The following is a 25639-nucleotide window of genomic DNA, read 5'->3' as shown; positions in this document are numbered from 1 at the left end:
ACTTACACGATCATTAGGTTTAAAATAAACTCAAAATATGCTTTAACTGTGGAATAGTAATGCTATCTAATTAGAATCTAAATGCTTGAGAAACATAGCCATTTGTTATAAGAATAATTTGATTCGTTGCTCATTAAAAACTTTAGTGTCATTTTAATTTGAATAGAATATCCAACTATTTGATTTAAAATGAAAGGTATAAAATGTTTGATTATTTGATATGTCTGATAAAATGGACAGTGTTATGGAATAGCGAACTAAGCGCCAAAATCCGAAAAAAAAGTTATGAATTCAGGTCGGATATAAATGTGATAATCTATAGTATTGACTATTTTTTTGTTGAAAAATCATGCTTACAGCCTTATTTTAAGGGGTAGAATCAAGCGACACGTTAAAATATGTATGGCCCTATGCACTAACTCGTTACGTAAAAACGAATTGAACACCAAATTTACATTTACAAATTATAATAAGCGTATATATTCTAAATCGCAAAAACGAGTTAAACGCCATAAAGACGTTGTTAATTCGTTACATTTAATGTATGTATTAAAATACATATATACTCTTAACAGCCTAGTCGTTATTAGTATCCTGGTAAGGGCATGTATTTGTGTTTATGAGAGGTATTAAATTTGTGTCTGGGTTATGGACGTTTTCTATGTATTTAAGTATTTATCTATGTCTATCTTCAGGGTGGTCCAGAAATAAGTCAACATTTAAAATCTTTCAAAACAATGAGCAGTGAAAAAACGTTTGTTTGTAATTAAAGTAGACAAACTGGGGTTTTAATTTTCAAAAGCAATTAGTCTAAAATATAACCCGTTTTATTCCTTTCCCTCTTGCAATATGCATCTAAAAATTTTCATTACAGCCTCCTGAAGAGTATAATGGAAAATTTATTGTATACGTATGTATTTCCCCTTGTATATAGGTATTTTTTAAATTCCTCTATGATCGCTTCGATGCTTCAATGGCCGGCAAGAAATGTATATTTATAAGTATGTTTAGGTATATAGGAAAAATCCATTGTCAATCTGGGTAGTGAGGTGGCCAGTTAAAGTTACCTCTTTTGGAAATAATATTTCCGGCGATTTTTGTTCACTCTGCTGAATTAGCGTCGTTAAGGGGGTGACAAGTTGCTCCTCTCTCTTGATAGATCGGTTGGTTTCCCTCTATACCTTTTTTTGAGCATTCGTTGCCTGGCTTAAAGCGTCTACATTAACTTGGTACGATACAATAAATTCTAAACGTCTTAATAACATCTTTTTCGATAAGTTTTTTGTACATATTCATGTAGGGCTGAGTACTGATTGGATCAGTTTAACAGTGACAAAATACTCGAGGCACTGTTCCTTTGTCGAGACCATCGGTTTTGTCTGTTCCGAGATGTGTCTCACGATATTTAACCTCATGTCATTATTAAGACATCACTTACCCGGTGGCTCTGGAGATCTATTTTAAGATAACATTTTGATCATTTATACAATGTCTTTAGAAAAAATAAACAAAATACTGCATTTTTATTGATATTACAATAGTAAAGTATTTTATGATCATATGTTAGTAAAATAGGTTATAGGCATAAAGTGATAATGTATTCATGATTGTATTTTGATTAAAACCAAAGCGTGCATAAAATGTGTTATGTTTAGGTATAAATGAGTTTGTCAGCTCACTTGCGTGTAAATGTTTTTTTTTTTTTAATTATAACAATAATTATAATTACAACGCAGGGCACCTTGTGGCGAGCTGTTGGGGAGTAGCGACCCCACGTCTCCGAGTGCTCCTAAGGAGTTCTGTTACCGAATATAGGATTCTTTGCCTCTGTCTTGCCTTAGCCGGGGGGCATCTTACGGGGGCGAGTCACTGTCTGCCAGAAATAAAATTGCATACCTTTTTATTAGGCAGGCGTCCGGTTTTTTATTCCATAGCCCAGTACCTAGTCCATCGGTTTCACCTAATAGCCTAGTTAATTCAAGACTCCATCGATCTCCAATAGTCCTTAAACCCTGGCGGGTGCTGTCTCTGCGTGCGTTCCATGACACAGGCAAAGACAGTATCTGCTCGGTGTACCTCTTACACTTCATTAAAGTGTAAGTTAATAAGGCCTCTATGCATTGGCTTCGGCTTGGCGCACGCCTGCCAAAGGTCCGGAACACCATTCTTCCGTAATGGGAAAGACATTGTAATTAGCTTGTTAAAATATCAGTAGTAGAAAAACAAGCACTATAAATAGGTACCGTTAAATCCAGGAATCATAGTGTTTAACGAAAACTTATCGTTTAAGCGAATTTAGGCCCGGGTCTGCAACAAACGCCGTAGGTCGCGTCCGGCTTGACACTGTTAGTACGCGATAATTACGCGGCGCACGGCGTCTAGCGTGTGAGAGAGACCACTATAGTGCATTTCCATAGTAAGCATTCGTACGTCGCGTACAGCGTCACGCCGGACGCGACCTACGGCGTTTGTTGCAGACCAGGGCCTTATTCCTACACCTCTCGGCCGGTGGTCGAATCTTGCCAATGTTGATGATGCTAAGTTCTGTGCACTCGACAGTCTTCTTTATGATGTGTCTTCTTTTTTTTATAAAATGCAAGTAGGTAATTTCGATGTCTCGGAATTCATAGTGACGTGGCTGAATTGCACTTCGAGAAAAATATGGTAACTATATTAAAACTTTATGTAACTAGAATATTTGCTCATAATTGATGCAATTATGTAACTATTTAAAACAATTTTATAAAACAACAACACTTTACGACCGCCATTAGGCTCTCCATCGCTATTTTTATCCCAACATGGTCTATTGCTACTTGCAAACCATATTTTACTTTGTCGGTGTAATAAAACGCATATTAGAAGTATATTAAGCTAATTTTGGATTTTACTGCAGATAAATACCTATACTATCGAGATATCAATGTAGTACAAAGTCTCATGAGGCTTATAAAAAAAACTGTAAAATATAGGTGATTGCACATCAAAAATAAGTTATTAAATCGATGCGCGGCGGCAGCTTTAACAAAAAAGGCGATAACTACGAAGAATAGAATCATGTTTGTGTTTAATTAAAGAATTTTCATGCTATAAAAGGTACCATCTAATAATGAACGGGACGTAAAAAACTATGCCGGTACCTAACCCAAAGGTGGGGCACGGGGTAACCAAAATAAAAGAATTCAGAAGCTTAACGAACGCTAATCAAATCTGATCTGCTGACCTACTTCTTTGTATTTAGGTTCCTGCTGAAGAGTACTAATTTAAAGTTTTTGTTTATTCATCATTTGATTATTGAAACTCGCAACATTTTTTCAGGTATTAAATTTACAACAAAAGTAGGTACAAATAATATAAATGATTATCGACAAAACTACAATAATACGCCTGTGACATAATTTCTATCTTATGAAAAGGCAATAATTTTGTAAATCAAATCAAATAACTTGCAAGAAATATGATAATAATATACATAGAAGATACGAGTAGCTACTTAGTTATAAGTATTTATTTTAGGTTATAATTTAAGTAGATTTATTGATTATTTGTACTCGACTCTCTCGATACTCGAAAACAATTTTTAATGTTTTCATTTAAATATATAATAACAAAAGTGAATAAATTATTTTCCTGTGTTTATTTTTTATTAATTTTATTTTTCACAGGCACTCTTTCTTCATCAAAAATAAGGCAGGTCATAGGTAATTTTATTTGCGCCGAGCTTATGTGTGATGAATTCGAAGCGGTAAAATTCGACGTTTCGTTACGGTTCTATACTTAGTAAATACAGCTAAGCCGTTAGATCCTCTACAGTGATATATTTGGATCATCGTTTTTTCGGCTGCTCCCCTGTGTCTAATTTTCCCAGCAAGAGCCTATCATGCTGAGCCATTGTCAATACTGAAATCATTAATCAAGGTCAAATTACGTATAATTTTTTCTAAAGTGTGCCAAAGGTACGACGAAGTAATTAGACGCTGGTTTGATAATTTGTTTCGCATTTATTATTAAACCATGGAATCAGTTTTCTGACTCAAAATCTAGAAAACTACAAACTATAAGTACTAATTTCAGTACTTATAGTTTGTAGTTTGTTGTATACCTTTTGCTGATCCCAAGTAAGCGCTTTGTGATTTTGTGTCTAACAAAAAATGTGCGCGCTTACCTATGCATATGCCTGGTAGTCATCACATTAATATTTTTTTTTTTATTTGTAAAAGCCCTCCAATCGCCCAGCGTACTTACCCGCATACCATACTATTCCTATTTTGTATTCTAGGGAATGAAAATAAACAATGTCTGCAAGAGACAATGCCAGGCGCCGAGTGATGGAACACATACTTTTGAGTCTACAGACTGCCCATCTAGAATCCCACTACTAGTAGTCTGAAACAAGTTCCCAAACATGTTCGAGCCTTAAACACGGCTAATATATTCGCGCAAGGCATATTAATGAATATAACTATTTAGATCATGTCATTAAGAAACAGTCCACATAGTACAAAAAACAGCGGTTTCAATCCAAGTATCGGAATTATTAAAAATACACACTGGAGGAAAGGGATGGTGGTTTGATTTTGTTTAGGTGGGAGAGAGATTTCCGACCGTTGGGGCAGGTGTTGTGGTACATCTGCGCGTACGTACGCACTGACCGGCACGTGCGCCCCCAACGCTATCACTTCTAAACTGACACGGAATAACGGTGTATGTAGAAAGTGTTCCTTTTCCAGTTCCTTATCAAATGATTATTACAAAAAAATATTAGGCATTGTATAAATCAATAAAGTATACCTACACGAAGGGATAACCCTCCGACCAACGACATCCATTAATAAACCATTCATAAAGAAGGTAAAAGACTATAGGATTACGTATAACGGGAAATAAACACATCTATCACATCCTTTTATGAAAATTCTCAACAATTACAACATCTTGCACTTAAATCATTTTAAACACAGAAGAAATTATAACTTAGTGCTCTAAAGATTAACTCGCGCAATTCGTCATTCCCGGTTTATAATTGAAAAATTAAGTCATGTCTCCGTTCGTGAAATCATAAACAACGGCGAATGCGCAAGCGGTTGCCAATTTCGCAAGTAATTTCGGGAACACAAGCTCTCGACCGCGTGCGACTTAATAATAAATCGCAGCCATCAAAATTCACATGAGGACAGTTTACCCAAAGACTAGCCCAGAATTATCGACGTTGGCACAAAATGCCGGGGCGGATCCAACGGTTTCTGCAAGGCGCAACAAATTTTTATAGCGGTAGCGGGAACTGTCGATCAGGCGGCTATTAAACTTTGGCACTTCGGTCCCTAACCGCTGCGCTTGATTGTATGATACCTGCAAACGATCTGCGTCAGTTTCGAATAAATCCCTTGTTTCGAATCCTGCATTCATACGGAATACCTGGATTTAAGCTGCGTTAAGGTTGTTATGACTGTGCTGCTATATTTATTTTTCACTTAAAAATAATTTGACAGGAGATAATCTTGTGGCAAAGATGACGGACGTGGTAAATTCAATCAAAGCGTCATATCGGAGCGGAATAAATTTAACACCGCAGTTTGCCGAAATCGTTTTCTCGTCTCGGTGTTTTAATATGGTGCCTCCATAATAATCGTTCTGATGCAGCGAGAACTGTGACTGCCGTCAAAGAAAATTGGCTTTAAGAACACTAACTACTGAAGTATTCTTTCCAGCAATTATGACCGGTTCAATATTGATTTCATTTCAGTAAGCACATGTTTTCAATTTTAAATATTATAGCTACCACGCGTTTACTATCACAAAACAAAACTTAAAATGGAGAGTTGGACTTGGAAGGAATACATGTCGGCGGCAGATCGAATTATTATGGCGATTACGAAACGCCGCCAACTATTGCTTAACATCTGCAAAAAAGATCATCTTATTTTTGAATATAATTCAAAGGAATTTAATTAAAATATTATAAGTAAAAAGATGAGGCCATCGGCCAGCGGTGGAGCATTCAAATAGGCTAAATAAATATAAATAAATATATAGGTGCGGTATTTTATGACTGTAAAGTATACCTAGTCTAAGTAAACAAACATTTCAGTGTTTTAAAAATGAAATGAAAAATGAAATAAATGTTTATTCAAAAGACAAACCTTAAAAACTAATCACAACTTCCGCCAAACCAGAGTATGGTTTGTTGGCAGACGAGGAGTTTGAACTTATGTCAGGTATTAGGTAAGCCGTCATGTGCATTTAAGTCTTTGTATAGGTACAATAATGCGAAAAAACTTTGTAATTGATAGTATTTGTTTAAATTTCTCGTCTAGTATTAGCGATCGTCATGTTCTCCCCTAATTAAAATAAAAGCAGACTACAGTTCCCGAATCCGAAACTGCCGAAACTTTTTGTATTAAAAATCGTGATTGGAATAGTTTAACACCTAAAATGAGGCGTCGGCTTGTTAAAATGCCATTAATAAAATTTTAGACGTATTCCAATAAACGTTTTAACACCTTTTCTCCAAAGGTATCATTAGGGTCGTTATTGCTGGTCGCCTGATCGCCAGTCCGCTCCACTTCGATTAAAATTAAATCGATGATAAACAGCAAGTCTTGCTGGACACTTGTGCGTGCCGATAATTATTTTGGAAGCCGATTCGAACTAGCAAATTGATGCCAATATCATCTTACTATCAGGTGAGATCTTCGTCAAACGCCTGCCTATCCTCCATAAAAAAAAACTCATTTTGACATTACTCGCCAGTGCATCTGGCTCGTAGGTGGATACTTAATTATTGGTACTAAGAAGACGCGTTGCGATTACCTATTAGAAGTAAATATATAACATATTTTCAACGTTATATTACCGTATTACTTGTCCTGGCAAAGATTAGCCCGATAATAAAATCTTGTCACTAACAAGCGTATCATGATAAAGCATTAGATAGCTCAATTAAATTAATGTAATATTCGCGAGGACTCAGCACATAATTGCACTGCGCAGATACTGGTGTGGAGCTAATTGTGTGTACAATTTTGTAGGTACATAAATAGATGTAACTTCACGATTTAATGCATCAGTGATCTTAACAGTCAGCAAAACCGACAAAATAAATGGTTTAAGAATGGCTATGTAACAAACAAAGGCCCAAATTTATTTATCTCGGGAGTTAATAAAGCAATCTGGGAGTTCATTAAAGGGCTTCAATTTTATCTGTGCAGTTTATGTTAACCACCAAGCGAGGCGGCCCGATGCCCGATCGTACTAATTGGGAAGTTTGTACGAACTAATTAGAATAAGTTGTGATTTCGGAGTGATAGTTATTTCCAACTGCCAAAATGAAAGTGCTGCGATCTCTTAATTAGCTTTATTGTGTGTTTCTCCGAGTAGAGCTTTACTTATTTCAATATATAGGAGTCAATATCATAGTCTAATAAATAAAGAAGACTGGCAACCTCCATACAACGCCGCGAGAATCGCTAATGATGTTGATGACATTATTTTAAGTGAATATTATTTTTATAATTTCAAACTTAAAATTGAACTTGTATGACCGCAGTTATAGTGACAGTGTAGATTTAAAGCATAAATACGCATTAAGAGCCCTTAGAAAAGGTTTACAAATATTAAAACTGGATGGCGTTTTAAAATAAGAACATGACTAAAATCCACTTTAAAAAAAATTAAAATTGCTTCTAAAAATTGGCAATTGTGTTTCTGAAATCATGTTTGTGGAAACGTATTGATTACTTTTGTTATTTATTTAAATGTACAAACAATAAAAAAAAAACATGATATGTGCGCTCCCGAACACGCACTTCCATCTCGCTCATGCTAACGCTCAGTGAGAGTAAGAGAAGCACACGAACTTACCGGGCCTTAATATTTCTAAATAGCACTAAACACCCCTAATCATGCCCCCCAAAATATTTTAAAATAATTGTGTCAAGGTTGGTATCATTTTTGTGTAAATCCAGGTTGCTAAAATTATTTCTACTATTTAATTTATTTCTTTTTGTATAAAAATAATGGACGTTTAATTTTTTTCAATAAAATTCAATGATACCAAACTTGACCACTTAGCTAAACTTTTCCGGATTTTTTTGGTGGCCTCCAGTTTTCTGTCAAAATTTTGCATTTAATTTGATTGGCTCCTTTCCTAAATTAATTTATGAGTCAAATGAACTAACTATGCAAAATGTAAACTCCATTATCAATATAATCATCATTTCTCCTATAATTAAGTGCTCGTATAACTTAATTACGTACAACTAGGTACACTACGGACTAATACGTGAAACGTCAGAAACAAAAGTAAACAAACTAAACATAATATATTTTTCAAAACGAAGTGTTTTCAATTCAATTATAAAATTTATACGCCCTATAAATAGTGTAAACAGCAAGTAAGTCATTCATCGAGGCATGAATAAATAAACTTAACGACAATCCAAATGCACTTCGCGAGGAAACTCGGCTCTCTCACGTACGTATTTATATTATAAACGGCATGATCTGAATGAAAAACGGGTCATTTTAATATCAACCAGGTTGCTTTGCGGTTATAAACGTAAATCAGTGGATTTACAATCTTATTGTTATTCTATAGTACTTCTTTTGAATTCATACGGAAATGATGGTTAAATATAACAGTCTCACATTACGCTGGCATTCCCCACGTTTCGTTGCGTGAGATTGCCCCCAGTGTCTATTTGAGGTCAGAGGGTGCTAACGGACTTCAGTTCCTGTGATCATAAACTATTTAGTGACACTCCTGCTTCGTAACCTATTTGTAACTAAATGACACAACAAATTGTATAAAATATGGGAAATATTTATCCTTTACGTCGACAGGTTGTTATTTGTATTGAAGGTGGAAATATGGAAAGGAAAGAAGTAAATCCTTCCTTAGCAATGAAAGCTAGTATCAGACAGATACATGTTACGTAAATATTCATGTCAAAGTTTCATGTAATTTAAGCATGCTGTTTTAAGATGAGATTAGATGCCTTTGATTGTATGGGAGCGGCTTTTTAGCGGCGGGTTTGTATGGCTCTTAACCTACCGTTGCAACTAATATGAATGAATGAATTTATTTTATTTCAGACTTCTTCAAATCCATATTTTTGTTAGTAGTTACACATGTAGAAAAATGGTTAGTAAACAATGATGACTATCAATAAATAAATGACTATAATATTATATACACAAGTTAATAGTATTTTATTCAACCGTTGTATAATAAGGGTCAAAATAGGCAAGTAGCGTGGGGTTAAAAGGAGGTGTGAAAGAGTACGCCTCAAGCACTTTTTGACCTACTTATACAACGTTGCATACAATAGTTTTCTCTACGAGTCAACAAAAACAATACATACTTTAAATTAGTAGAATCATATAGGTAAACAGACCAAAAGTATACAGCTAAGATACGAAAGCATATATTCTTACGCGCCCGGCTCGCCCCGGCCCGGGTGGTCAGCGACACCTCATAACTCATTGCACCCTGGGACTTACTCCTTGCTAAATTAAATTATTGGACAGTTTTACTAACGAACAACGCTGTGGTCTTCGTAGTCTATGAATTTTGCTATGTTAAGGGTGTTACATGCGCGTTTCTGACTTATGAAGCAATTGTTTCTACTATACAACCTTATGAATATTTTGTAAGTTGGCAGCAATATACTTAGTTTGAAACTGTATTAATTTTGATTTACTTAGATTGGTAGCCATTAATCGCAGTAACGTTTTAGCGATTTTAAAACACAATTGCTGTTATGAGGAATAAACAACATACACTTTTCTTCAGACCTATTATATTGTATTGTTCTTATATTATTGTTCATGAATGTATAAATGACAGATAACAGGAGAGGAGTAGATAAAATGACATTAATCAGAATTCGAGCTTTCCCACGGACTTAATAACGCTACGGGATACAGTGATTTGCCACACTGATAAAACGTCTAGTCATTACCAGTACGGAAGCGTGATTGCAGTATGTGTTTACATGTGTCCGGTGCAAGGATTGCTTTCACGCTAAATTTTGAGGGCTACTCATGTGAATTCCCACACATAAAATGATTGTGGCATGACAGGGGTTTGATTGAAAATTGTTTACATCCTAAACTACATATATTTTTTTTATTTGCGTTTTTTACCGAATTCGTTTAAAAATCGCGCCAGCACCTACCTTATGTTTGATTTTGATTTTTATCAAATCAAAATAAGTCAAAGTGAACACCAGAAAGAAAATGGGCGCCACAGTCGAAGCCCGCACAATCTTCGGCGCTTATCATGTGGCACTAACATGGTGTAAGTACATAGGACCACCGCGGTTTTGTTACCAGTCGCAATTTGCCTTTGAAACTGCCGGCAATCAGACGCTTATCAGCTCATAGATACGATAAAATCTGCACCGGCGACGATTTCATCATTGTCCCGCCCATTAACGCCACTTAAAATTCCTATCGACACGCACTTATTCATCTGTCGGAGGAGCAACAACTGATGTCAGTTGTCGTGTTATGTCGGGTGTCGTGCCATGAGAAATTACCTGCTTAATTACTTACGGGAACCGTTCTTCACAATGAAGAGTCATTTTGTCAATTGGTGCACCCGGAATTTTAAATTAAATTAATTAGTGGTCACGAGAGTGACAAACGTTTAATTAAGCTTAAGATGTGTAAGTAGAACAGGGTTCATTGTGTTTAATACGTGGTGGAGTTGACTACAAAATTCTACTAAGATTTTTTTGTATACATAATAATTGACTATATTAAACCTTATCGAAGCAATTAAAATATGCACCATAAATCAGAAATTATTAGTATTATAATATAGTCTATATCAAATATCGTAAAATGCAGCTTACCCCATGTTTCTTTACTTCACGCTTCTTCGTCCAATATTAATCTCATAAAACTACCCATCATTTTGTCCGGACCGTGACTAATTGTGTTAGTAAGTTCCTCTGGCGCCAACTATGGTGTGTATAAAATGCTACCAAATTCGTGTCAGTCCACACATAATAGAGTTCCGTAGTTAGCTGGAAATAGCGTATATCCTCTTTTTACCTTTAAACATTTAGTGTGTAGTAGATCTAGAACTTTTTCAGCAAAAACGAGAGATTGACAAAATGAAATATCGACATAAATGTTATAGATACCGAGCTCAATTCTACAGAGAATCACTAACATTATTTAAGAAAATATTTACCGCGAAATAGTACTACTAATTCTTCTTTAACATATTAATATTTAATGTCTTTAGGGTACTATAAAATAGATATACTTACACTAGATTTTGTTTTTATAGTCAGGTAATATAGAGGGGGAAATATATCGATTACCATTTGATTTATATTCTTGTAACATTTCGGCGAGTTCATTATAATTGACTTATATATTATTATTATTATTAATCTTTCACTTGCTTTGCTTATTGATAACAGGTTTGTCGATATTTCATTACATATAGCGCAAAGTTTCATTACAATGCAACACGTAGTTTTAAAATTATAAATTTATAACGAAACTCCGTTTATATGGGAAGGCGCTTCACCAGACCACTCCACGCCACCTTTTACAAAATATTATGTACCTACAAAGCTTACAATCTTTACGAACGGGGCTTACAATCAAGGAGTGAAGTAGCTACGAATCCCTAAGAATTTCATATCAATATTTAAGTACGTAAATAAAATACTTACGTTCAGATCTCATCTGAGTTAGTCACGAATCACGATTCAATGTGCTATATGCTTTTTATAGTATTACGTAACTGATTGTTAAATAATTGTTTTTTACATTATTAATTAAAGATTTCTATAGTCTTGCTACTAATTATTATAGTTTTATGCTCGTTTTTTTTTCTGTCACTGACGCCCGCAGTTTAAACGTAAAAATATCGTAATAGATGTTGTTTTTACAAAAAAGTATCGGAATTGATATCTGAGGATAATTATAAAAACGTTTCGTCAGTAAGGAATTTATATCAATAATCAGTGTATAGCTTAGTATGGACCTGTAGCCTTATTTGTTGGAGTAGTCCAGAGATGAGTAAATAGTTGGTAGTGCAATAATAATGTAAGTATGTTTCATTTTCTACTTATATATTTTAGTGTAAATAAAATTTATGAAATTTATTGAGAAGTCAACTGAGCTTCAACAGGCATCACATGATGCAAGCATCCATACATCCATCTCCTTCTGCCACATAAGTGAGTCCTTTATGTTTGTTTTTGACATTTAACTTTGGGCGTTGATGTAACATATTAAGGATATTTTCATCTAACTTCAAAAATTTACAATAGATAAATTAGAGCAAACTACTACGTATTTCAATAATAATTGTTCATCGATGTCTTGATTTATCAATAGAAAGTTATTTATTAAGAGATACTTAACCATCATATCAGTGGGTCATTCATAAATATTTTTAAATCAGTAGGGCTAATCTGCAGTGGCAGCATGGTTCCATTTTTATCGCTTGTCACTATGCCTGTCACTTTCGCACTTACATTCTTGTTAGAACGTGACAGGCATGGTGACAAATGATAAAGAGCCGACCATCTTAGCCCTACTGGTCGGCTCTTTATCATTTGTCACCATGCCTGTCACGTTCTAACAAGTATGTAAGCGCGAAAGTGACGGGCATAGTGACAAGGGATAAAAATGGAACCATGCTGCCACCGATCACATTCCGACGACATGAAATGTTGGCCAACTGCGTCTGTTTGTAACTAACACGATATGGATGCAAAAACTGAAATAAAATAATGAAACTGAATTAAATTGAGTCACGTTTTATGTTATATACCAAGTTTCACAACGCTTTGTGTTATTCGTTTTGATGCTATTTATTTCGTTGAAAAATATCAAGTATAAAGACGGGGTTCCACAAAGTGTGTGGCACTGTGCGCTACAAGCATATTCAGTACAAAAATGCTTAACACTAAAATATTTTAAAAGTTAAATCACGATTTATATCGAAAACTCAAACAGTGATTGTTGTGACAAATCAACTGGTGTTGCCACTGCGTTTCGCTTTTCGTTCCGTTTTACCTAAAATTTTATGCAGCACTTGATTGTGGGTGTCTTTAATGTAACATATTTGTTTATTACATTTATGTCTGGAAAAATATTATTTTGCTGATTTGAATTTAAAAATCAATTTCACTTTATTATTATATTTTTAATACACAAGTACATAATTATATTGAATGCGGCCCTTAGCAGTCTGATAGCTTACCTTACTATTATTTTACTATCGTTGTTTATCTTATTCGTATTTTTCTGATATGTTTATTTAAACGTAATCCGTCAGTATTACTTATCGTTTTGAAACTCACTAGGTGTCAAAGAGGTGAGGTCGTCGATTACCGGAAAAGGTTATTTATAATTTTATGTTTAAATTTAACTACAATAGAACTTTTTTTTTTTTATTCTTTATTTCTAGTTCTTAAGCAGGGCTATATGAGCCAACCAGCGGCTATTACGGCAGTCTAGTCTAGTAGCAGCTCTTAAAAGATGTAAGAGAAGGCTCCTAGGAGGAGGAGGAGCGTATTCTAAATTAAGTGTCCGTGCGGGGCCGAGGCAGGCCCACTGTGTGCGCTCCACCGACTTCGAACTCTCGAGAATTGTTTTTTTCCGTCTTGATCACCTGACGCGTGTAAACGATCCATATTGATTTCCTTATGACCCTGCTAGAAATAAAAAGACCTTCCCCTGATTTACTCTATTTTAGTTTTATCCTCATTATTTTCCTTCCTTCCATCAAACCCTGATCAGTTCCGTACCTACACTTCCAAGCGACTACTACTGAAAGGGTACGTAACGTAACAGACTCAGCATTATTATTCGACCTATACTTCCTCTAGGCTTAGCAAGAGAGCGTCTTTTTGAGTTTTTGCAAAAAGTCTATTTGGACCTTGGAGGATTTAACAACTGTACTGTCTTAATTTTCTGTACAAAACAGTCTGCCGATTTTTGCGGGGATGGGGCACGTCAAATGTATGAAATATCTGATAAACGTACAATACATATGACTATTGGCCGACGTTTTTAACAGAGAGGTAACCTCTTAAAGGAGCCCCCCAGTTGTTAAAGATTTTGAAGGACGGGTAGCTACGGAACCCTACACTGAGCATGGCCCGACATGCTCTTGGCCGGTTTTTAATTGATATAGTTAATAGTAGTAGAAAAAGACGGGAAGTTTATCTCGCGCGTAAGCTTACTAAATTTGTAAGTGGGTATTTCATCGCCAACCAGAAACTAAAAACAACCCATGCCCATGCCCATGCCCATGCCCACTAGCCCATGTACCTGCATGTTTAACATCCAAAAAAATTATTATAATTGATGAAATACCTATAATTACAGATCTCTGGGGCGATGTTAGTAATGAATCGCTTCAAATGACCTATATTTTATGAACTATACATATTCGGCGGATAGATCAGGCTTACATAAGGGTAATTCTTTACCATGTTTATAGAACCCTAAGAACTTACTCGTACCAAAAGTAGAACTAATCAGAGTGAAATTTGACCCGCTTGATAAACGTTATATAGAGTACCTACTTACTGAATTAATTTCAAATCGTGTTTCATAGAAATTTCTTATCTTTAAATAAATTTACATCAAGTAAAAATATGTAGTTTTGAACGTATGCAGGCAGAACGTATGACTTGACTGCTTAGAAAACTTTGATAAACTATCGATTAATAACCGGTCCGTATGATCCCTTATTACAGCACCAATAAATAAATACACATACTTGCAACAATAATCACGAACTGCCACTATATGATAAATGAATAAAAATCATGGGAATTTGTAAGAAGTAAAAACAAGAGTGAATCCGGTATCAACAATATCAAAACGTTTATTGGCTGCGTACGACTTGAGCTCTCGCGCCTCGAGCGTGGATAACGACCACTAAATGAGGTTTACAGACATTCAATCAAAGCAGTGATTGGATCCAGGATCGAACGACAAAATCACTTGAAGTAAGTAATTAAATTAAACATGCGGTCTTTTACAACCCGCGTGATTTTCAATCACCGTGGAATTGGACGGTAAAAGAACTGTGACTTATTGCAAATCGAAATCTGGATTACGTTAAATCAACTTAAAAGTACAATAACTCTGTAGATATGATTTCGATTCTGAATTTGACTTAGTTGTACGATGACTTCTCTCGCCTTATTAGAAAGATGTAAGGTTAAAAATGTTAACCATACAGTATAATTAAATAAATTATTATTAGTAGGTATTCATTTTCATATTTTTTTTATTTACTTATACTATTTAATCTAGATTACACATAAGAAAACACACTGTATAAAAGGCGAACTTAATATATTAATATTTAATAGATTTTCTAGGTTTCATGTTTGTATTTTTGTAAGTTGCTTATACTTTTTTGCTGTGGTATACGCTTGGTACACCAGAGTTAGTTGATAGTACTTGATTTACCAGGGTTTATGCGAAGAAATACGTTAAATCAATGATGAAGTTTATAATTAAGTAGCAGTAAAAACATCTTTAGAACTAATTGAAATAGCTTATAGTAGATACTATTTTATAAAGCGCAAAACGAACAGTAGAATAAATTGTATAAGTTCCATAACTACGTAATTTCTATAATAAAAAAAACTACATTCACAGTCTGGTGTAGGCAGGAATGTGTATCTGATATGTAGTTCTAGCATTCAGCTCAATAAGACCGACAAACAAACCTGTTGTCTAAAGCTAGTTTATTGTTCCAATATATATTATTTTTACCATTAGGTCATATATTATGTTGTAGTGTCCCTGTAATGTGGTTTCCAAGTGCGCCGCAAATTTCCTCGTTTGTGGCAGGCTTGAACAATCAGTGAGACGCGTGTCCGCGCGTCAGCGGTGTCACGCGCGTCATTCCCCCGCAATGCGTTAACGAGCTCATGCAAATGCGTACAGATTGCCGCGCTAACAATATCCCTGTGTGCCCTGTGGGACCTCAACGTCCACAACGCACAAACTTGTAGTGACGATTGTGAGAAATAATAATATATTTTGCTTTTATTTTTATTTTAACAGTATTGTTTATATTTAGTTTTATTAGTTCAACAAGACAAGACTTATTTAATTGCGCCAATTAAGCAAGTTTCTTTACTTACTTTTGAGTAAGTTACATTATTCCTATATTATATTTCATAAAGAAATTACGAACTTTATTTATTTATTTGATGTAATAAGTTTTTAGTTTAAAAAATCGTCACTATGAAAACGCCTTTTTCTACAAATTTGCAGTCACAAGACTAGCTCAGAAATTTAAATTTCATCGTAGAATACGCAAATCCTTGCAAATTGTTCTCGCGTTGCCGAGCCGGCTGAGCGACGGCCGTCAGCATTTAACAAGGACCTGACAATCCCACGCCAGGAAATCGCGTAACGAATAGTGGTCCGACGTGCTTTGGATTGACCTTTCGGTCTATGTGCTCAGCTGATCTATTTATGTCCGCTGTCCGTTTTCATTGAATTGAATTTATTAGCGTGAAAACTGTCAACCATGCTTACTAATGAAGATATCGATAGGATTGTTTATTAACCAAAGTTTATCATTACAATGACAATGATACAAATAATTACAGCCTTCAGTTAATTAGAAGGTGATGATTATTAAATCCTACTTTATAATTAGGAAAGTGTAATTTATATGATATAACAAAGCGGCTTGATCAAAGGCGAGAAAACAAATATGGGGTTTTAACACGACTGATTTACTATGACTACAATCTATAAAAGCAATTTTCCTTTGCAGTTTATATAACGTCTATTATTGGAATATATGCTTTAAAAACTTTGGTATAAGGATACATATCTGTCAAAGAATGAACCGTGAAGCGTTTGTTGTGTTATAATTCGATTTAGTTAGAGATGTGCACACCTTTGGGTGGCTCCGACCGCCCGCTAACACCAGATCAAAAGTCGAAATGCATCGCGTGGGCAATAAACATTTATTAATCGATGTTAGATATTTGTTTAGCACTATTTTTAAGCAGATTACGTTATGTAACTTCGTGTAGTTCCAGTAATGTTCGGCTCTCAGATTAGGGTGTAAGACAAATCGTTTTGCACTAATCTTCCGAGTTCCCGTTCCCACGACGCTGTATGGGTTTATTCGTAGTGATCGTTGGTATATTTATTTTGATTCATTGTACTTTCTTCTGAAAGGTAACGGAACATTCACATAAAAAACCACTAACACTTTTTAGAAATTAATAAACCACACCACTGAAACTTTTTCGCATACTGTAATCCAGGTTGATTTATCATAATTTATATTTTTGATTTTATATTATACGAGGCCGTGCGTGTGAAGCAATTAGTAGAAACAACAAAAGTGATAATTATATTGGTGCTCCCTGCACCGCGCTAATGCCACAAGGCAGGCTGTCATAGGTGTCAATGTAATAATTTATTACGAAAAAATGATTTACAGTAACAACCATGACATGTATCCATTCATTTCCAGTTGTCCGATATAAAATTTATAGCCCATATATTGCCAAGAATTGCGTATAACCATGAAGTTTTTACCATAAAATGACTAGAGTAATCGACATTTACAACGGTAGCGGGGAGCTATTGTAGTAGGTATAAGGTAAAAACTTACCAGATCAGCTGTATAATTCCGCGAGAGGGTCGATAAATATTTATAGAGCCCGTTTTCCATCTCGGGTAAATTGCGGCGTAATCGAGTCAATGTACACAACAATGTGTTTACATGAATTGGTGCACCGCGTAGTAAGAGCACGCTTTTGACGGCTACAAAGTACTCAGAGCAACAACAGACAATGTCCGTGCTTAAAGGGCGAATTAACTTACAATAAATTGTTTTATTGTGCTGCCTGTTGTAAAAAATTAAAAAGCTACAGAAGCTATATTGCCGGCAATCAGATCATCCTTATCTTAACTCGACTTGCGGTTTAAGCGGGAACGTATCATAGCTTACAAAAAGTCAAATACAGGATTTTTTTTTTATATTTAAAATACGTATAAATATAGGTACCTAGATATTCTAAACCTCCTGTTCAATTCCTTACTTTAGAAAAGTATTGGATGCGCTTTATAAAGCCTTTTCCACATAAAACTGGCATCTTAAACCATCATCAGAAAATTACTGCGCAAACCTTTAGCGATAGAAATCTATGCCATTAAATAAATTCACTTCACACGTAGTGCATTTGCAGCTACAACTATGCAAACGAGAGATAAATTAAAAGTTATGATCATTAATGAACCAGTTTTAATTTACGATCAAAATGTAGATAAATAATCAAGTTCGGTCCAATGTATGAAAAAATTAATCGGATAAAGTTGGCTGCGACATTCCTGCAGATCCAGTTCAAGTGGCATTACCAACTATATTGCATCTATGTCTTTTTGTATTACAGTACATAAATCGACTAAGAAAGGTTAAACGTCAGTAATTGCGTTATGAATATGAAACGTTATGCAACAAATGACATGTCTTTTGTCACTGGAATGAGATGCTGCGCATGCGTAGATATGCTCTTGTTCAGTTTGGGTGTGAACAAATGTGTAATGTACTTTTGGACTAAGGAAAAAACTTGGTTTCCTATGCAATTTTTTTAAAGTCATTCGCAAGCACACATGGATAAACTATATTGTTGATTGAGTATTTACAATACGCATAATATCTGCTTAAATTCAGGATGTGATAACATGATAACTTGATAACGTAAATGTTTCAATTATTTTCCACAAACAACTGCAGTTTTTTATTATAAAGTTCGTGAATTTTAAATGGATAGTAACTTGTAAGAGTAAAAAATATTAGCAATCATATGTATTATACGCGTATGCAAGCACCTACTTTATATTAGCCGTCGGCCTCGTAAGAAGACGGGATTTCAGACATAAAGTTGATATTGCAGGCACAAGTTACTTAATAAGAGTAAGCGGTGCTGCTTTATACCGCTGTGTTAATAAACTCATTGGCGGGTATGATAGTGTCCTGTAACGATAATTGACTGATCATGTACGATTGTACGATAAAGGACTAGGGCATCTTTGCTGCTATGAGCATTTAGTTTTACTTTACTGTTTTGTAATTCATAGTGACTGATTCTTAAGGGATGACTGAAACTTTAGACATAGTTCAATAAATGTTAGTGGTTTAAAGAAAATGCCAACCAATGCCAATGAAAAATTAAACAAGTTTACAAAATGGCAAATTTAAACGTTAAAATACTTTTGTGTATATTATTACGTTTTTTTTAAATACGAGTAATCATAGCAGAACTTTGAGGGCTGTTTTTTTGGATCACCATCTACAGTGGCGCCAACTGGTGAGCAAAAAGACGGTAGCCCTCATTACACAGTAGCATATACTTTTGGCACGTTTTTAGGGTTCCGTGCCCAAAGGGTAAAACGGGACCCTATTACTAAGACTCCGCTGTCCGTCCATCCGTCTGTTACCAGGCTGTATCTCATGAACCGTGATAGCTAGACAGTTGAAATTTTCACAGATGATGTACTCGTATTTCTGTTGCCGCTATAACAACAAATACTAAAGATTACGGAACCCTCGGTGGGTGAGTCTGACTCGCACTTGTCCGGTTTTTCTATTCACTACTGACTATACCTATTCATCGACGGGATGTATTTCCTGACAATACATTTGGATACCTTACAATATAGTGACAAAGAATTGATTTAACATTTGACGACACCGGTCTTGCGGCAGTGGATAGTGACCATGCCTATGAAGCCGATGGTCCTGGGTTCAAATCCCGGTAAGGGTATTTATTTGTGTGATGAGCACAGATATTTGTTCCTGAGTCATGGGCGTTTTATATGTATTGAAGTGTTTATACATTATATATATTATCATTTTCTAAGTACCCACAACACAAGCCTTCTTGAGCTTACCGTGGGACTTAGTCAATTTGTGTAAGAACGTTTCTATATAATAATTTATATATTTAACAAAAAAAATATTGACATTAAAATTAAATAATAAAAGATGTAAATCTACAATGATTTGTCAAATCAGGACTTTATCTTGTCCCGAAGACACAAAAGTCGGACGCGGCCTATTCATCAAAGGCCCGCTATCGGGACCCGTCAACACTCCGTCATTTCAGATGTAGGCTACGACAGCGATGAGAGCCGATATCATCGGCGTCACCCTGGGACCCTCAGCGAGATGGATGCGTTAGGTATAGTGATCGGGAGTATATTATTGCATAATTTCGTTTTTTTTTTGTTGATCAAGACTATTGTTCCTATTTTCTTTGGAATAGAGTAAAACTTAAAAATACCCTTTGAAGAAAACTATTTTTCATTTTATTTGAAATAGTTTTTGGGATATATTATGGATAGTTAGAAGGTAAACTAGGTAGGACTTACAATCTCTTCTGACGTTACAATTCTTCCAACTCTCTCCTTCTTTTAACATGGACCTGGTGAATTTGTTTGGTAACGCCGCACATGACCACAAGCGTAGCGAGTGATTAAAACTGTGGAATTTTGAGCGTTACGAGGGTTTCAAGGCACGAGAGGTGAACAAACTTTTCTGTCCTGGTAAAACGACAAACGAGACATTTTCACCAACCAACGAGAGGTATATACTAGCGGTAAAACAGTCCATTCAATCGGTTAACATGTTGTTCCTAACACGAAATTTGCACTTTTAGAGAACTGATTGACTCACTGTTTTTAAAGAATAAAGAAAGCCTTTCCAACTTGTAAATTTCGAGTAATATTTTTTAATTCAGAATAGGTAGTAACTATTCAAGAATACCTTTTATCGCAAAGTATTTGTATTTTAAAAAAGTATTTAGAATATACCAATCCTATCAAAAACATTTAATAGTTAAAAGCTTGGCTCTACAAGAGATTTGATAACCTTTTAACAGTGCGAATCTTATGGTTTCGTCTTGGCAACATTTTATATGAAAATGCTTGTGATGGGATTTCTGTTCAATTTGTAAGTTGCTTATGACAATCTTACATCCCCTAATTTAAAGGGTTCGGGGTTATTTACTATTAAAAATCCTGAAATACGTATCTAGGGGCAACATTTATATAATCTGCATTTTTCACTGATTCCTCATAAAAACTTCAACCAGTTTTCCCCCTAGCATCCTTTTTCTCCCCCTTTTCACCCTTGCGGGGTGATTTTGGGGTTATAATTAATAAATATAAATATTATAGGACATTATTACACAAATTGACTAAGTCCCACAGTAAGCTCAATAAGGCTTGTGTTGAGGGTACTTAGACGACGATATATATAATATATAAATATTTATAAATACTTAAATACATAGAAAACACCCATGACTCTGGAACAAATATCCATGCTCATCACACGAATAAATGCCCTTACCAGGATTTGAACCCGGGACCATCGGCTTCATAGGCAGGGTCAGTACCTACCCACTAGGCCAGACCGGTCGTCAAGAAGGGTTAAAAGCTATTCTATATCCTTCCTCATAACAAAATCTATCTACATACCAAATTTCAATGAAATGGGCTCAGCGGTAATTGATTTCCCATACAAAGTTCCTCCTCCCTTTTCACCCCCTTAGGAGCAAAAAATTTCAAATTTTTCCTTTTTTTATTGTTTGTGTACTAAGACTAAACTACATACCGAATTTCAGCTTCCTAGGACTTCCAGAAGTACCCTAAGGGTTTTGATGACCTCGACTAACTACGCTTGACCTACTTCTCACTCTTCCATTCTAAAATGTGCTACGGCTTGGAACTATGGGGCGGCGAACTATATAGCGGAGCGGCAGAGTGGCATCGAGTTTTTGTACTACAGAAACGTGCCCTAAGAATAATTTTTATTATTCTCAATTATGAGATCGTATTCATTTATTTTCTGATTTTGACATGTAATATTTTAAGAATCTTATGAATAAATGAGTGACGACATCGGGTTTTTTAGATATTAATAAAATCTAAAGGACAAGAGCTATACAATTGTTTTATGCTCAATAAGACCACTATTGACATTATACATAAGAGTTTTGTTTATCTGGTATAATCCAAACCCAAGTTATGAGGGGTTCAAATAAACGACGAAGCGCTTGGAGAAAAGGTAGGTAGTGCCCTTGCGCTTCGCTTTGCTCGTCATGGCAGATTTTGTATTTAGTATTTTAAATACAAAATTGAAAACTAGTCTATATTTTGCATTTGAAATAGTATGTCAAGGAAGTATTGGTATTTTGTATTTAAATACTTTTTATAAAACATTCGTCACATCTCTCTGCTTCTGCTTTAAATTGGTACTTAGGTTAGAACGGATAGATAATGTGCTATAATTTTAATAGTACATTGTGCAACGAGGGGGTAGGGGGGTAAGTGAAATATTGTACGACAGCCGCAGGCTGGAGTGAATTAAAGACTCGAGTAACACTTGCAAAGAAAAAACTAAATTTTAAGCGAAATAATTCTTAAATACAGTGACATTTCAAATATTCGTCCGCCATATTGTTATTCTTTGCAAGGTTAGTCATCGAAGGCCTATCCGACGTTCAGCCACATTTGAAAATTGTGTATAAATATTTCAAACGGCTATTAAATTAATCAAATTAAATATTTTTAAACATTAACAAAAATACTGAATTATTAATATTTTAAAAGAAAAACTCATTTATACCTAGTTAATTCGTATAAATTAGTAACAAAAAAGCTATAACTCCCTGGGTTATAAAAAGTTATATCTATTTTTTTCACAATCCATAACTCCCGCGGGAACAATATAGGCCTTTGTCCTTCGGTACACCTGCCTGAAATAAGATCTTTTTCAAGCAAGTGTGATGAAAACACAATTTACTACTGTTGTGTAAACTTACTTATTAACTTAAAAGTATACTTTTGACCTTTAAGTCAATTTGTGAAAAAATGACTTCCTGTAATGAATAACTTTTGATTAATATAATAACTATATAGTGAACTCACGTGTAATGAAAAAGTGATATTACTCTTACTAACACGTACTCATATTCACGTAGTTTCCCACGGCGCTTAATGGTAGGGCTCATCGATTGATCATAGCCCCTGTATCGCATATATCGCGAATCGTCCGCCGCGACGGGCCGTGAGCGACGATGCGACAACGATTGTTAATTTAAACGAGCACGATCAATAAGCTGCCGATATCGCGTCATCAACGACATTAAGAAGATACATGCGACAAGTGTCCCTTATTAAAAGGCATTTAAGTTCTAGTACTTGTAGTAGGTATATGCCTATAAGTACCTACAATTATATCTACGGCCTCAGTATTTTGAAGTACAGGAACGATATTATTGACTATTATTATAGTAAAAAAGTACCTACAAATACATGGGGTCACTAGGGTATTCCCTAGTGATCCCATGTATTTGTAGGTACTTTTTTTTTCGTTTTTTACCTTTTTTTATTCTAAAAATAATGGCAGCGGACAAAGCCCCCTAGGGCTTAACTGCCGCTGTAATCGCTCTTACACTCTAATCTTGATTCTTATCATGTGTTAGTTAGAGTCTAGATTCCGCTTATACCCCCCTTCGTGAGATATTCCTGTAAGTATTAAATAGCTAATCTACATACATACCGATAAATGCAACATATAAACAAATGCTTTTTATTTAATTAAAAGGGTTACGTAAGGTATATTTCAATGTAATATGGAACATAGTTGTATATAGGTTTAACCCGCTACTTAGTTAAGAAGTTAGAATGTAAAAAAATAAATTAAACATGTAAGTAAACGTACTGTAACTCCAACACGTACTTGGCCGATTTTTTTAACATGTGCTATGCAAATACCCATGGGAATGCAAATTAGGAGAAGTACACTTTAGGTTCAACGACGATCATAATATCACTGTTAACTGTAATTTGAATGTCAACAACAAAAAAATGATGCCAGTTGCCATCATACCTTCCTTTGTAAATATTATGTTTCTCCGCTAATGATCATACAAATCAAATGTGGAATTAAAACATTCATCAACATCACATCACATTGGAAATTGATCAAAAAGAGTGCATTCAAATCAAACACACGACAAAAAGTCGTTGCTAACAACGTCGCAACAAGCGTGAATAACGCGGTTTAAGATGGCTTAAGCCGCTGTATTGGATTGGAAGCATGCTGAATTAATAATTACACCCAAGGATTGGACTTGCTCACGCCAAATTTTTGGGTAATTCTCACACCTGTGACGTTCATTGTAAGCGCCGGATTATTCTTAACATTTTGGCAATGCCTAGTGGAGTAACAAAATTTAGGTAAGACATTAATTCATTTATTAATCGTTTTCGAATGAAATGCCACGGATTTAGTACGTTTTAGGCCCTTGTTGTCATGTTTGCCAAGGGAAGAACAGCTTTGCGATCCTAACGAAATAACGGTACTTTTTCTATGAATTTCTATTTCGGGAAAAAAGGGTTTCCAATAACAAATCTTAGGCTCTAGGCCAAAAAATATGAAAAAAGAAATGTTTTTTTTTTGGTTTTCCAAGTTTTTAAAAATAGGAAACCCTATAAACCTAGTTTTTCATTGTGTCAATAACATACAAAAAATTATGGAAAATGGAAAATATTTAGAAGTAAATAACATTTTCTCTTTTTGTATAAACGAGTACGTGCTATACTTCCCTCTTAAGTAGATCTGGGAGTCGAGGGCACAATCTGGTTTTAACTATGTACACAATGATCACGATAGCAAAAAAAACATGAATGTAATTTCTTATTTATTTATTCTTATTCTTACCTAATTACGTAATTACGCGAGCAAGTGGATCTGGTATAGGAGACGTAAGCGATGCTTGATGTACAATTTAGAGCAATTAAAACAGGCATTTTTCTAAAAGAAAATTCCCGTTTTCGGTGTCTTTGGGTATAGTTTTGTTTTGTCTATAAAACTAACGTGATTGGTGTATACGATCCAAGAGCAATTTCGTAAAATTAATGATTACGACATAAAGAGAGCTCAGTTATCATCGCTACCGCAAATGATCGATCAAGACATATCAACAATTTGTACACAATCCGGTTTGTCTGTTTTCATTATAGTATTACGATTGATAAATTACGTACTCTCATAAGCTTCGCGAATATTGAAACGTTAATAGCGGGTATTAATGTCAATTAACTTTTTGTCATAAAATAAACCGTCGTAACATTTAGGCAACGACAAATTTCAGAGTACAGTCAGTTGAATGCGCGCATGTCACCGGTTTTTATTATCAACAAATTGGAAATTACTTGTCCTAAATATAATATTACCTTTATACCTGGTATTATTTCAAGTAACTTTTTTACGGCAACCAAGTAATCGTCAAGGCAAATATCTTTCTCATTGATTTAATTCCTGGTAGGGCATTGTTTTATGATTACAATCTACAGGGATCAGTTGACTCGTGTAATTTACCATCAGTAAAGTTCGTTACATAGCATTTATTTCTTAATACTTACACATATTCGGGCCGCCACCATTAAGCTAAAATACGGCTTTTAGTCTACTTCAATCTCGGCGGATCTCATCAGATACAAGCGTACAATTAAATGATCTGAAATTCGAATTGGATTACGCATTAAGCTTTCTTATGGGCGACATAAAATTGTTCTGACTTCATTACGC

Source organism: Cydia pomonella, chromosome 4 (genome assembly GCF_033807575.1).
Source record: "Cydia pomonella isolate Wapato2018A chromosome 4, ilCydPomo1, whole genome shotgun sequence".
In the NCBI taxonomy this organism is placed as follows: Eukaryota; Metazoa; Arthropoda; class Insecta; order Lepidoptera; family Tortricidae; genus Cydia; species Cydia pomonella.
The sequence above is the reverse complement of the archived record's forward strand: the minus strand, read 5'-3'. Positions refer to the sequence as shown.